Source organism: Octopus sinensis, linkage group LG2 (genome assembly GCF_006345805.1).
Source record: "Octopus sinensis linkage group LG2, ASM634580v1, whole genome shotgun sequence".
In the NCBI taxonomy this organism is placed as follows: Eukaryota; Metazoa; Mollusca; class Cephalopoda; order Octopoda; family Octopodidae; genus Octopus; species Octopus sinensis.
In genome coordinates, this window is record NC_042998.1 from 160,372,548 (window position 1) to 160,385,047 (window position 12,500).

Sequence of the window (12,500 nt, forward strand, 5' to 3'; positions counted from 1 at the left end):
TATATCATATTCTTGTATTTACAAACACCCTCTATGCACCTTATGCTGTAGACTACATTTCTACTTCTACGGTTAATGCCAGGGTTAATCTTAGATACCATACAGTTATCATTGGTGCTTGTGGTTTTCTCAAAGGAGTATGTCCTACATAGTTGTGATTTGATGGAGTTGAGTTTGGCCTCCTTCAGAGCTTTCCTAAGTCTTCGGGCTAGTCCTCCATGGACTGCAGCCTCTACAAACATCACTCCTTGATATTTGTCAATCTTTTACCACATGTTCACCCTGTTTGACTTGTCACAAACTCTTTGTGTCCTGCTCCAGTCTTTACTTCCATATCTAGGGTAGGTACCACTGGTTTCATTATATATAATGCTATTTAACTTCTTTCTAGCTCCCCTGTATATCCGAACCCTCTCTTTCTGATCATATCCAGAGAATTACATGCAGGGCATTAAGTTCTGTACATGTTTCTTTGTTTCATAAGGTTCGCATAGTGGGGACACATTGTTCATCATCGTAACTAAGTCTGTTATCACTATGTTGATTTTTACATTGCGTGACAAAGCTGAGTTTTTGTGAACAACACATTTAGAGGCTATGGGTTTCATATAATAGGAGTGTAGGAGCTGCACTCTGTTGTTCACAGCCTTTAACCAAAGTTCAGTATCAAGGACAGGGAATCTATTATTAGGGTGCCTAGTGGAGTAATCTATAGTTACCTTAATACTTTGGTGGATGGAGTTAGCTATGTGCTGGATGCTCTCCATTATACTCCTCTCAGTTTCTATATTACAGTTACTAGAGTTTGTCCTAACAAGAATATTGTCATCTCCATGCCTACAGTAAAGCAAAACAATTGTGGATTGCTCTGCTAAGGCTTGTTTCAGTTTCCTGTCCCATGAGGTCATGAAGAGGCCAGTTGGAGATGTGGACAAATACAGGAGTATATCCCCATGTACGCAGGTAGAGTTGTTAGTAAGCTGTTATGTAAATATATATATGTAGGTAGGTAGATAAATGGATATGTAAGTAAAGAGATAGATAGGTACATAGATAATATGGACAGACAAGCACACACACATACACAAATGAAAACTGAAACACATGACCATGTATCGATAATCTTTTTGAAGTTTTGCTATGTGTGTGTCTTATTCAAACTCCCAGTTTAACATACACAATTCATCGCAGCTTCAAAGGGATTTCAATTAAATATCAAGCTTCTACACCTGTAACTGAGTCTTCCATTCAGCTAATGTTCTCTGTTTATGCATATAAAATGTAAATACACACACATGCACATAATATTCATATCTATCTATATATATATATATATCATCATCATCATTTTACATTTGTTTTCCATGCTGGCTTGTGTTGGTCAATTTGACAGCAGCCTGGAAGGCTGGGTCCCCACACCAGGCCCCATTGTCTGTTCTGGCATAGTTTCTATGGCTGGATACCCTTTCTAATGTGAATCACTTTACAGAGTGTATTTGGTGCTTTTCATGTGGCACCAACATGGGTATATATATATATATATATATATATATATATATATATATGTATAAGGATTTGCACAAGAGTGTCTGATAGAAATACTTGGGACCGTCGTTTTCACAACAGCACTAACTGAAAGACAATATCCACTCTCACTTATAAACAATGGAATTAAATGTGCTAAGAAATCAGACATTAAAACACTAAGGTCAACAAAATGTAACACCATACCTCATCTCAAAACACTATTGTATATATCAACTCACAACCCTAGAATCAATGAGGCATGCAACACTATTGTACAAAATCACTATGCTCACTAGAGATCCAAAAATGAACAACATTCTGAAAACACATAAATTTGTTAAATACAAAAAGCAACACAAATTGCTAAAAAGACTTCTAACAAATGCAAGGATTTACACAGCAACCACAAAACCAACGGTTAAAAAATGTGGCTGCCCATCCTGTGGATCATGCCCCAGCCTAGTGAAAGGCTCAGAATTCCCATTCAAACAAGGAGAGAGGTTCACAATTAAAACTAACTTGTGCTTCCAAAAATCTAATTTATGTTATAACTTGCTCAGGTTGTGGACATAACTATATAGGACAGGCAAGTATGACACTGAAACAGAGAACCACACTACATAAGGAAAAGATCCAGTTCCCGCAATACAGATAGATTGTTTTGAGTGAAACACATAGAGAGATGTGCAGGTAATATCCAACCAAACTTCACAGTTTTTCTCATCAACCAGTGCAAAGAAACAATTTCAGTACAAGAACATTTAAATAAAGAAAATTTGTTCATCAAAAAATACAGAACACGTCTAAATATGAACACATAACCACCTTTGATCTCAGTATATATTTTAATTCATTATCACATACCTATCACTGCACATATTTCTCCTCACTACTTTAGCTTTTGAGTTTTTGTGTATATTTATCCCCTCCCCGAAAGATGAACAATTACCTCCCCTATCCCCAATAATAATGATTACCAATTTTTCTACTTGTTGAATCATTCATTCATAAACTTCACACACAACATGAACTAAAATCTTCTTAAGAAAATACAAAATTACAATAATTTCAATGTCATGATTAGCGAAAGTGAAACCAGTCGACAAACACAATATAAAATATATTTAAACTATGTAAAGTGTGTGCATTTTCCTTCTTTTATTTTATTTATATATTTTTTTACATTACTACTCACTGCATGTGGATAATAAAAATTCCTCTGTATATATATATATTTTTTTTTCTAGATTTGTTCTAAAGGAATTTTCATGTTTTAACCTTAGTAGCAATGTAGCAATCCTGCTATTTGTCAATGGAAAGTAGTGTGAGTTCCACTACATAATCCTTCTGAATTGTTACTCTGAGGTTTATAATTGCAAAATTATCATAAAGGAAAATAACTTTCATGTACAAGTAATTATGTACTGTATTTTGTAGGTTTTCATGTATATATGAGAGTGAGTGGGTTAATGTATGTGTGTGTGGGTGGGTGTAAAACAATTCTGTATAATCTTCAGTTGTACAAACATTCTATTTTACAGGAAAATTGGTGAACACTTCTAAAGCATAAAGGAAAATAAAATTAAGGTAAGTGAAAATTAAATAAAATTTAATTAATATCGAAAATTAAGTAAAAATTAATTAACATAAGGAGAATTAACTGTTCATGATGTAATATATTATTTTATGGTTGAGTTAAAGAGATAAAGTCACAACGTCAATGAATAAATAGGATGTTTTCTGTCATTGACTTTGTTATATTGTTGTAGGTTGTTGTTTGGAAATAAATCATCTCTGTTATATTTTATCTTTTACATGTTTCAGTCATTTGATTGTAGCCATGCTGGGGCACTGCCTTGTAAAATTTTTTTTAGTTGAATGAATTGACCTCAATAGTTAACTTGTTTTCAAGCTTAGTACTTATTCTTTTGGTCTCTTTTTGCTGAACTGCTAAGCTATGGGGATGTAAACCTACTAACACAGGTTGTCAATCAGGAGTGGAGAACGAACAAACACACACACAACAAGTTTCTTTCAGTTTCTGTTTACCAAATCTATTCACAAGACCTTGGTTGGCTTGAGACAGTAGTAGAAGACACTTGCCCAAGGTGCTACACAATGGGACTAAACCCGAAACCATTTGGCTGGGAAGCAACCTTCTTACCACACAGCCATACCTGCGCCTGTATGTAAATAAGCAGTGATAAATTGCTTTTGTGTTTACATGTATGGCATATGAATGGAAGTTTAAACCCCATTCAAATTGTATAAAATGTTATAAGTTGCAGGTATGGGTGTGCGGTTAAGAAGTTCTTTTTGCAACTGCATAGCTTCAGGTTCAGTCCCACTGTGTGGTACCTTGGGGAAGTGTCTTTTATTATAGTCCCAGGTTGACCAATGCTTTGGGAGTGAATTTGGTAGATGGGAACTGTGTGAAAGCCTATTTTGTGTGTGTGTATCCAACAATGGCTTAGCTGGTTGAAACTTTGAAGTCACTGCCAACACTGTTCTTGTATAAGAATGATAAATTTGTATTCTACAAAAGTAAAGAGTAACACGTCAGATTAATGTAAAACCATTTTTGTTATAACTGAACATAGAAACAAACATTAATGTGTGTGTGTGTGTGTGTGTGTGTGTCTTCCCATTGCTAGACAGCAGGTATTGGTTTGTTTATGTTTTTGAAACTTAGTAGTTCAGCAAAAGTTACTAACAGAATAAGTACCAGACTTAAAAAAGAAGTACTGGAGTCAATGTCTTTGACTAAACCTTTCAAGGCTGTCCCAGCATTGACACAGTTCTATGAATAAAACAGGGAAAAGATAATAGATAAAAGATATACTAAATTCGTAATAGTGTTATATATACTGCTTGTGTTCTTCTTGAAGACCATTGTTTAGGCCAAAGTTAATTCTGATCACAGAGACTTATGATCAAAGGAGCTCTACCTATGAACATACAGCTGCTATGTTTAGCAGGTTGAGTAACTATGTAGAAGCTTCCATGTTTTCTTGAACCTAAAGATTAGAGCAATAATGTAAAAGTGGCAATTTCTCTGAAAACCAAGTAAGAGTTATGGTTGCTGCAAATTATGCTTCATTTTGATAGCTAAAAACCATTATTATGTGTGAGATAGCCAGTTAATGGAATGTGGGAATAAAATTTCCTAAACTGGCAATCATTGCGATTTCTTGTATTCTGAGGTGTTGATTTCATTTCTGCCTCACTATGAATTCTACTATACTTTATTAATATGCCTAGATACATAAACGAAATGAAACCTTTCAAAAGCAAATTGTTATTGAAGTATCAAATGTAATAAACGAGAAATAGGTGATTGATTCTTACTGGTGTACATAAGTGAAAGTCAGTTCACTAAAAAGACAAAAATGAGGTATGTTGATGTATGTCGTAGAGAATATATATATAACATTTGGAAGTAAGGTCCATTATTCCCTGATGAAGAGACATGTCCAAAACATTACATAGCTATTCTTATCACAGCACACTACCATGCTGTACTAGATTTTGAGCTAAAATGGGAACCTCATGTAGTTACTTGAGATTGCTAGAAATAATAGCCAAATGTCTCTCAAACCCTATTCTCCCACCATTCTAAAAAGAAGGATAATTTGGATAATCTAGTACTAGGTACACTGTTAGAAGCAAGAAGATGAAATGGTCATGGTTGTATCCCATCTTCTTTCATACTTCCTTGGAATAAGGACTGTTCTGGGGTTAATCAACAACTATGAGCTTTTAACTATGACTGAACTAACATTCTCTGTGTTCAAACTAGTTTTTATTGTATTTCATTACATTACTGAAAAAAATAATGATTGTATGGACAGTGGCAATCTTTTAATATTTTGTTGATCAGTTTCTATTTTCTAAATTCTAAAGGGCTTGGCAAATTCATCATCTAGTGAACTGTTTATAATTATTTTAAGAAAGCAAGTTATTTATATTTCTCTCCATTGAAAAAAAAAAATGGTTTTCACATAATATTAAATCAATTGGTGGCTTGTAGAGAAAATCTGATAGGTATATTTCCAATTTTATCTAATTAGTTGTCATAATCACCTGCATTTCATTCAGGATGTCTAAGAATTAAAATAAATGAAGCTCTTTACAAAGGGAAGCCATTTTTAGAAAATGTGATTTTTTTTTTCTGCTTTGCAAGTTCTATTTATGCAGTATTTTTTCTTTTAAATAACTTCTTTAAAGTTATCATTGTTGATTACATCTCATTTGAATTGAAGGCCTGAACACTAAATCCATCTGAGTGTTTTAACAGTAATTTAACATTGCTCAGTATTATGCTTTTTGATTTTCTGAAGTAGATAACTCAGAAGGCTAGACAAGTCCAAAAGCTGCCGATATATTGCATTTTCTGTAGTTTCTCTCCTTCTGGAAAGTAGCTACAAAAAATAGTCTCTCTGAAAGCTTTCTCCTATAGTGATCTGCTACAAACCTCTTAAAACACTAAAACCCATATGAATTACTTTGGAAGATTGTTCCATTAATGTATGTATCTATCCTGTATCATTATTTAGTTTGTGGCCCAGTTTCCCTTTCCTTAAGAACAGAATTCAAATGAAATTTATGATACCCTACTAAAAACCAAGTTGGTATACAAGCTTTGTCTCGTTCTTAACTTCTATAAAGATACTGTATTTTCTGGCATAAAAGTCAAACTTTTCAGACCAAAATTTACAGCCAAAAGAGGTAGATTGACTTGTACACACATGACTTTGTGGGTTCAAAAATTCCATGAGAAATGCAGCAGGATTTGGAAAGATAGTGATATGATGTTTGAATGTTTACATGTTTATGCTGTATAATATCTGGACTTGTTTGCAGAAAATGGCACATGATTCAGTGGTTAGTGTGTTGGGCTCACAATCATAGAGTTGTAAGTTTGATTCCTGGATCGGGCTGTGTGTTGTGTTCTTGAGCAAGTCGCTTTAGTTCATGTTGCTCCAAGCTCTATCGACCTTTGCTTTTCCCTTGGACAACATGAGTAGCATGGAGAAGGGAGACTGGTATGCATGGATGACTGCTGGTCTTCCATAAACAACCCTACTTGGACTTGTGCTTCAGAAGGGAACTTCCTAGGTGCAATCCCATGGTCATTCATGACCGAAAGGGGTCTTTACTCTTTTACCCTTTACTCTGTATGCTTAAAAATTTGGTAAAATGAAATAAAATGAATAACAAATCAAAAAGATATTCAATCCTTTATTGGATGGAGTGGAGTAAAAGTTGAACTTTCTTTATTTTATATTAACAGGGGAAAATATATATAAATAATTGTATATTTAACATACCACTTGGAATATTATATTTAATGTTTTACTTTATGAATTATTGAAATCCAAGCTAAAAATGGTGAATATTAAAATGCATCAATCCTGAAAATGTGCAAATTACAAGAATATTTATCTTTCCTAACTATTTCCTTAATTTTTCTTTTCCATAAGCATTCTTTTTCTTATCTTTTAATCCCCAACTCCTTCTGCTAATTTCTGTCTGTCTGCCTGCCTGTCTCTCTCTCTCTCACACACACATACACAGAATCAACATAAAATTAATATCTTATGCAGAAGAAATTATTCTTTGTTGTTGTATCAGCTCTGGCAATACAACAGTGATAATGCACGGGTGCTGTCACATAAACTCACCAAACAAGCTTCAACTTGTATATATACACACACACATATATATATATATATATATATATATATATAAATATATTTGTTTTTTGCCAGTTCTTTCTGACTCATGGAATTTTTACTGCATACTGGTGATTTGATCTTCTTTCTGACACTATGCTGACTTTTTCTTTCCTTCCTTCTTTCTTTCTTTTTTCTTCTTTCTTTCTTTCTTTCTTTCTTTCTGTCTGTCTGTCTTCTTTCTTTCTTTCTTTCTTTCTTTCTTTCTTTCTTTCTTTCTGTCTGTCTGTCTGTCTGTCTGTCTGTCTGTCTTTCTTTCTTTCTTTCTTTCTTTCTTTCTTTCTTTCTTTCCTTCTTTTTTTCCTTCCTTCTTTCTTTCTGTCTTTTCTTCCTTTCCTTTTCTTTCTTTCTTCATTCTTTTTCCTTTTCTTTCTTCCTTCTGCCCTTCTTTCCTTTCATTCTTACTTTCCTTCCTTTCTCCCTCCCTCACTCTCCTACCAGCCAGTTTCTTTTCAGCCTCCTTCCCCATAGCACATCCCTACCAAGGAATTTCTATATCTGTCTGTCATCCCCCTCAATCAATAACAGATAGAATATAAAACTAGAACATGTGTGGGTGAAAAATTCTTTTTTCTCTTCTGTTGGTTAATGATGGACGACCAGAGTTGGTGAGAGTAATTTCTCACCATTACTGATCATTGTTTTTATACACACTGTGAGACGTTAACAAATGGTTGCAAGTGCCAATTAGTTTTTAGATGGTTCAAGAGTATATTTCACACATATAACTACATGTGTGTGTGTGTGTATATATATATATATATATATATGTATGTATGTATATACACATCATATATGTATGTATGTATGTATATACACATCATATATGTATGTATATATGTATGTATGTATATACACATCATATATGTATGTATGTATATATATACACACACATCATATATATATATATACACACACACATGCATATATACATGTATGTATATATATTTCCTTGTGTGTGTGTGTATTTAGTTTGATTTCTTGATGTTGACTTTATCCATGTCTAGTTTGAGAGCTAGAATGAGAATGCAATATAAGTTTCTTTCTTACCAAAGTAATACTGATGCAGTAAGCCATCTAAAAACACACTTCATTTTGGCAAACTTCTATAAGGCATTAAGTGCTATTCACCCCCCCCCCCCTCCAAAAAAAAAAAGCCAACGAATTTCAGTGCAGAAATAGTTGTATATTAGTAGTATTTATGCATTAAACACTAATACACACACTCTAGTCTTGGTCTTGATAGTCACAGCATTTCAGTCATTTTATCCTTCGGCCTTCTTCATGCTGTAATATTATCAGAGCAGGCAAGAGTTCAGTCCTTGGGTCAGTGACACCATATATATTTTGGTGCAAACAGAAAGAGCAAATAGCATCACAAGTAGGAGAAAAACTAATAGAATAACTGTGGCATGGATAATAGAATGAGGGCAATCTAGCTCTATGGATTTAATAAAGGGTTTGTTTTGAAACTCCAAGAACATGGATATGGCAGGTATCTGAAGTTGGTATATCAGACGGTAACAACCAAGGCTTTGTGATTATACCTAACAAGATGAGGGCACTAGGTTGAATATATTAATGTATAATGATGAATCTTTTCTACTATAGGCACAAGGCCTGAAATTTGGTGGAGGGGACTAGTTGACTACATCAACCCTAGTGTTGCTCTGGTACTTAATTTAATGACCCTGAAAGGATGAGTCACCTCTGGTGGAATTTGAACTCAGAATATAAAGACATATAAATGCTGCTGCTAAGCATTTTGCCTGGCATGCTAACAATTCTGCCAGCTCACCGTCTTCATAATAATAATAACAATAATGGTTTCAAATTTTGTCACAAGGACAGCAGTTTTGGGATAAGGGATAAGTTGATTACATCAAACCCAATGTTTCACTGGTACTTAATTTATCGACCCTGAAAGGATGAAAGGCAAAGCCGACCTTCGTGGAATTTGAACTTAGAATGTAACAACAGACTAAATCCTGCTAAGCATTTTGCACAGCGTGCTAACAATTCTGCCAGCTCGCCACATCCTATAATAATATAATAATAATAATAATAATAATAATAATAATAATAATAATAGTAATAATAATAATAATGCTGCTGCATATATATGCATTTACACTGTTGAAATTCCATTTTAAGGACATTGATGGTGTATAAAAACTGTTGTGATGAAAAATTCATTATGAAGATATTGTTAAAGACAAATTGTAAAAACAATTTGTTTTTTGCAGTATGCTAAAATAAGCAAATTTCAATGGTCAGGTGAGTAGGGAATTAGAATGTATTGCTGAATGTATCAAACATTAGTTAGAATGAAAGTGCTCATGCTGTAGCCTTCCCATCTTTTGTATAGAATCAGAGGTTTGGCTTTCAAAGTTCCCATTCATGACCATTGCAAGTGTACCTATCAAGTGTTTTTTTTTTTTTATGAAATCAGAGATTTTGCATTCCAGCTTTCCATTTGTGACCATCACACTTTTTTTTACTTAAGAATTCAGAGATATTTTTTCACATTATGTGCAGGTATGGCTGTGCAGTTAAGAAGCTCACCATGTAGTTAAGACACCATATAGTGTCAGGTTGAATTCTTTTGTGTGGCACCTTATGTGTCCTACTATAGCCTCAAGCAGATCCAATGCAGTTTCCATCTACCAAATTCACAAGAGTGAATCTGGTAGATAGAAACTGCTTAGAAACATGTCATCTATATGCAAGTTGTAATAATGAAGTCAAACCAAATAGTGATATTTTGAAATAATTTCAGGTTTGTGTGATATATAATAGGAATTGCATCCTTTTACAACTGATATAACTCGATGCCAGTACAAACTGGCCAGTCCAGACTCTACTTTGGAATAGTTTGTTACATGTGGCTAGAGTCGAAAAGTCTGGATCTGTGCACCACTTCTTAGCATAACAAGAAATGTATGTGTGTGTGTGTTCATGTTTGTCCTCTCATTGCTTGGCAACTTATGTTGGTTTGTTAACATTGCTGTAACTTACCACCAAAGCAAAAGTGATTGATAGAACTTTTTAAAAAAATTAGTACTGCAGTTGATATGTTTGGCTGAAGCCAGTAAAAAATAAAAGATTTGTAAGAATGAAAAGGTTCATTCATAATAACCCCAATGATGACCTCTGTGGAATTTGAACTCGGAATGCAAAGATGGATGAAATACCGCTAAGCATTTTGCCTGGCATGCTAATGATTCTGTTAGTGCTCTGCTTTCAAAATTTTAAATATTACAATATAGGAAGAACCACTTCCAGTTTTTCTGTTTAGCCATATGCAGTCCATCTACCTATTACCACAAGGCCCAGTCTTTGTTGCAGTGTAGTGGCTTGTGGGACCCAATGACCCTGAGAGCTATGCCAGCAGAGTGCAAGCTCATAGTAGGGCTTCCTATGGTTGATGTGTCAAAGGACAGAGGCCAGACTAATATGAACTATCGACTCCCTGGGGTAAAAATGGGTTTGTGTAGGTTCACAACCATTGCCTAGAAAAAAATGCCAAGTTACTGAAGCATTGATGACTATTCAAAACCAGCAAGACTTGAGCAAAACCCAGAACTGAGAATAGTGGAGAAAAGTTGTTGATCTATGCTTCAGACATAGGGAGTGAAATGCTTAAGTAAGTCCATCCACCTATTTGACCATCTCTGAGTACCTGATAGTGGTTCTCTTGCGTATGTGTGTGTGTTTTGCTGAGCTCTACTGTTTTGAATTGTATTGTCCTATGCATTTTTTTTATGCGTGGTGGCAAAAGGATCTCATGTTGTTCTTTATAATTTGCATTATTGTGAATTGTTTTATGTTGTAATGATACACATTAATTTGTTTTATTATAAATTGCATTTAAATTTTAAAATTTTGTTTTATATTGTTCACTCATTAATTTTGATTTGTGAACTCTAAGTTGAAATTTGAATTGGGGTGTGAAAAAAGATGAAATGCTCATGATTGGAGTGCTTTTGTTCTGAACAAAAGACAAAGACCATAAGAAAGGATGGTCACATTTCTAAAATTTAGAAAATATTTTCAGATTTATTTTTAAAAAAATGGAAGGTTATGGTTGGAATGCTTTTGCTCTTATCAATGTAGAAAAAAATCTCTGATTCCAGTCCATAAAAAGGATTGGATGTTCATGATAGAAACACTTTTATTCTTGCGAATGTTTGCTAAATAAATCAATTAATATATATAATCATATATATATGTATATATGTATGTATGTATGTATATATATATGTGTGTGTGTGTGTGTGTGTGTGTGTGTATGTGTGTGTGTGGTGTGTGTGTGTGTGTGTATATATATGTGTGAATGTGTGTGTGTATATATGTGTGTGTGGTGGGGGTTACTTGACCAGAAGAAAATTCTAACTGGGCCCCACCTGCAAAGTCATGTGCTGTTTATAATGATATGAGATCACCATGTTGCGCACATATGGTTGTGATGCATGTGCCTAGTGTACCCTTATCAGATGGGTAGTCATGATGGGTGTACTGGGCTTTGTATATTTTACCCCAGTGTCATGGTTCCAGGTTCAGTCCCACTGTGTGGCACCTTGGGCAAATGTCTTCTGCTATAACCTCAGGCTGACCAAAACCTTGTGAGTAGATTTGGTAGACAGAAACTGAAAGAAGCCCATTGTGTATATGTGTATATATCTTTGTGTGTCTGTATTTGTCAGCCACTACCATTTGACAACTGGCGTTGGTTTGTTTATGTCCTCATAACTTAGAATAAGTACCAGGTTTAAGGAAAAAAGGTACTGGGTTTGACTCATTTGACTAAAATGTTTTTCAAGGTGGTGCCCCAGTAAGGCCACAGTTTGACTGAAACATAAAATATAAAAGATAACTGTTTTAATTTGTTTACTGAAATATTTGTTACAAATTTTTTTATAAGAAGACATGTTTCAATAGGATTATGGTCAAGGATTGAAAAAAAAAAAAACTATGCATATATTGTATTGATAGAATTTTACCTGTAATATAGTTAAAAATTAAGAAAAAGATCTGTATGTGTGTGTATGCTTTTGTGATAGCATGTAGCCTAGTGGTTAAGGTGTTGCATTCACAACTGTAAGATTGTTGGTTCAATTCTCAGACTAGAGAGTGTGTTATGTTCTTATGCAAAACACTTGATTGTGCGTTGCTCTGCAATCACTTTGACATCTTACGTGTGGCACACTATGCAGTGAAGACAATGTTGATTTGATG

General features: G+C 34.2%; 1 protein-coding gene across 2 annotated transcripts in view; it reads left to right on the plus strand.

Moving 5' to 3' along the window:
- LOC115232474 (probable 28S ribosomal protein S16, mitochondrial) overlaps positions 1-12,500 on the plus strand; it is a 369,401-nt gene that overhangs the window by 144,919 nt on the left and 211,982 nt on the right. The window contains exon 2 of one of the 2 annotated variants that reach the window (XM_029802357.2): positions 3,069-3,114. The gene's annotated coding sequence lies outside the window, so the exon portion shown is untranslated. Of the gene's footprint in view, positions 1-3,049; positions 3,115-12,500 lie in introns of those variants that run through there. The other variant, XM_036500357.1, reaches the window with a different exon arrangement.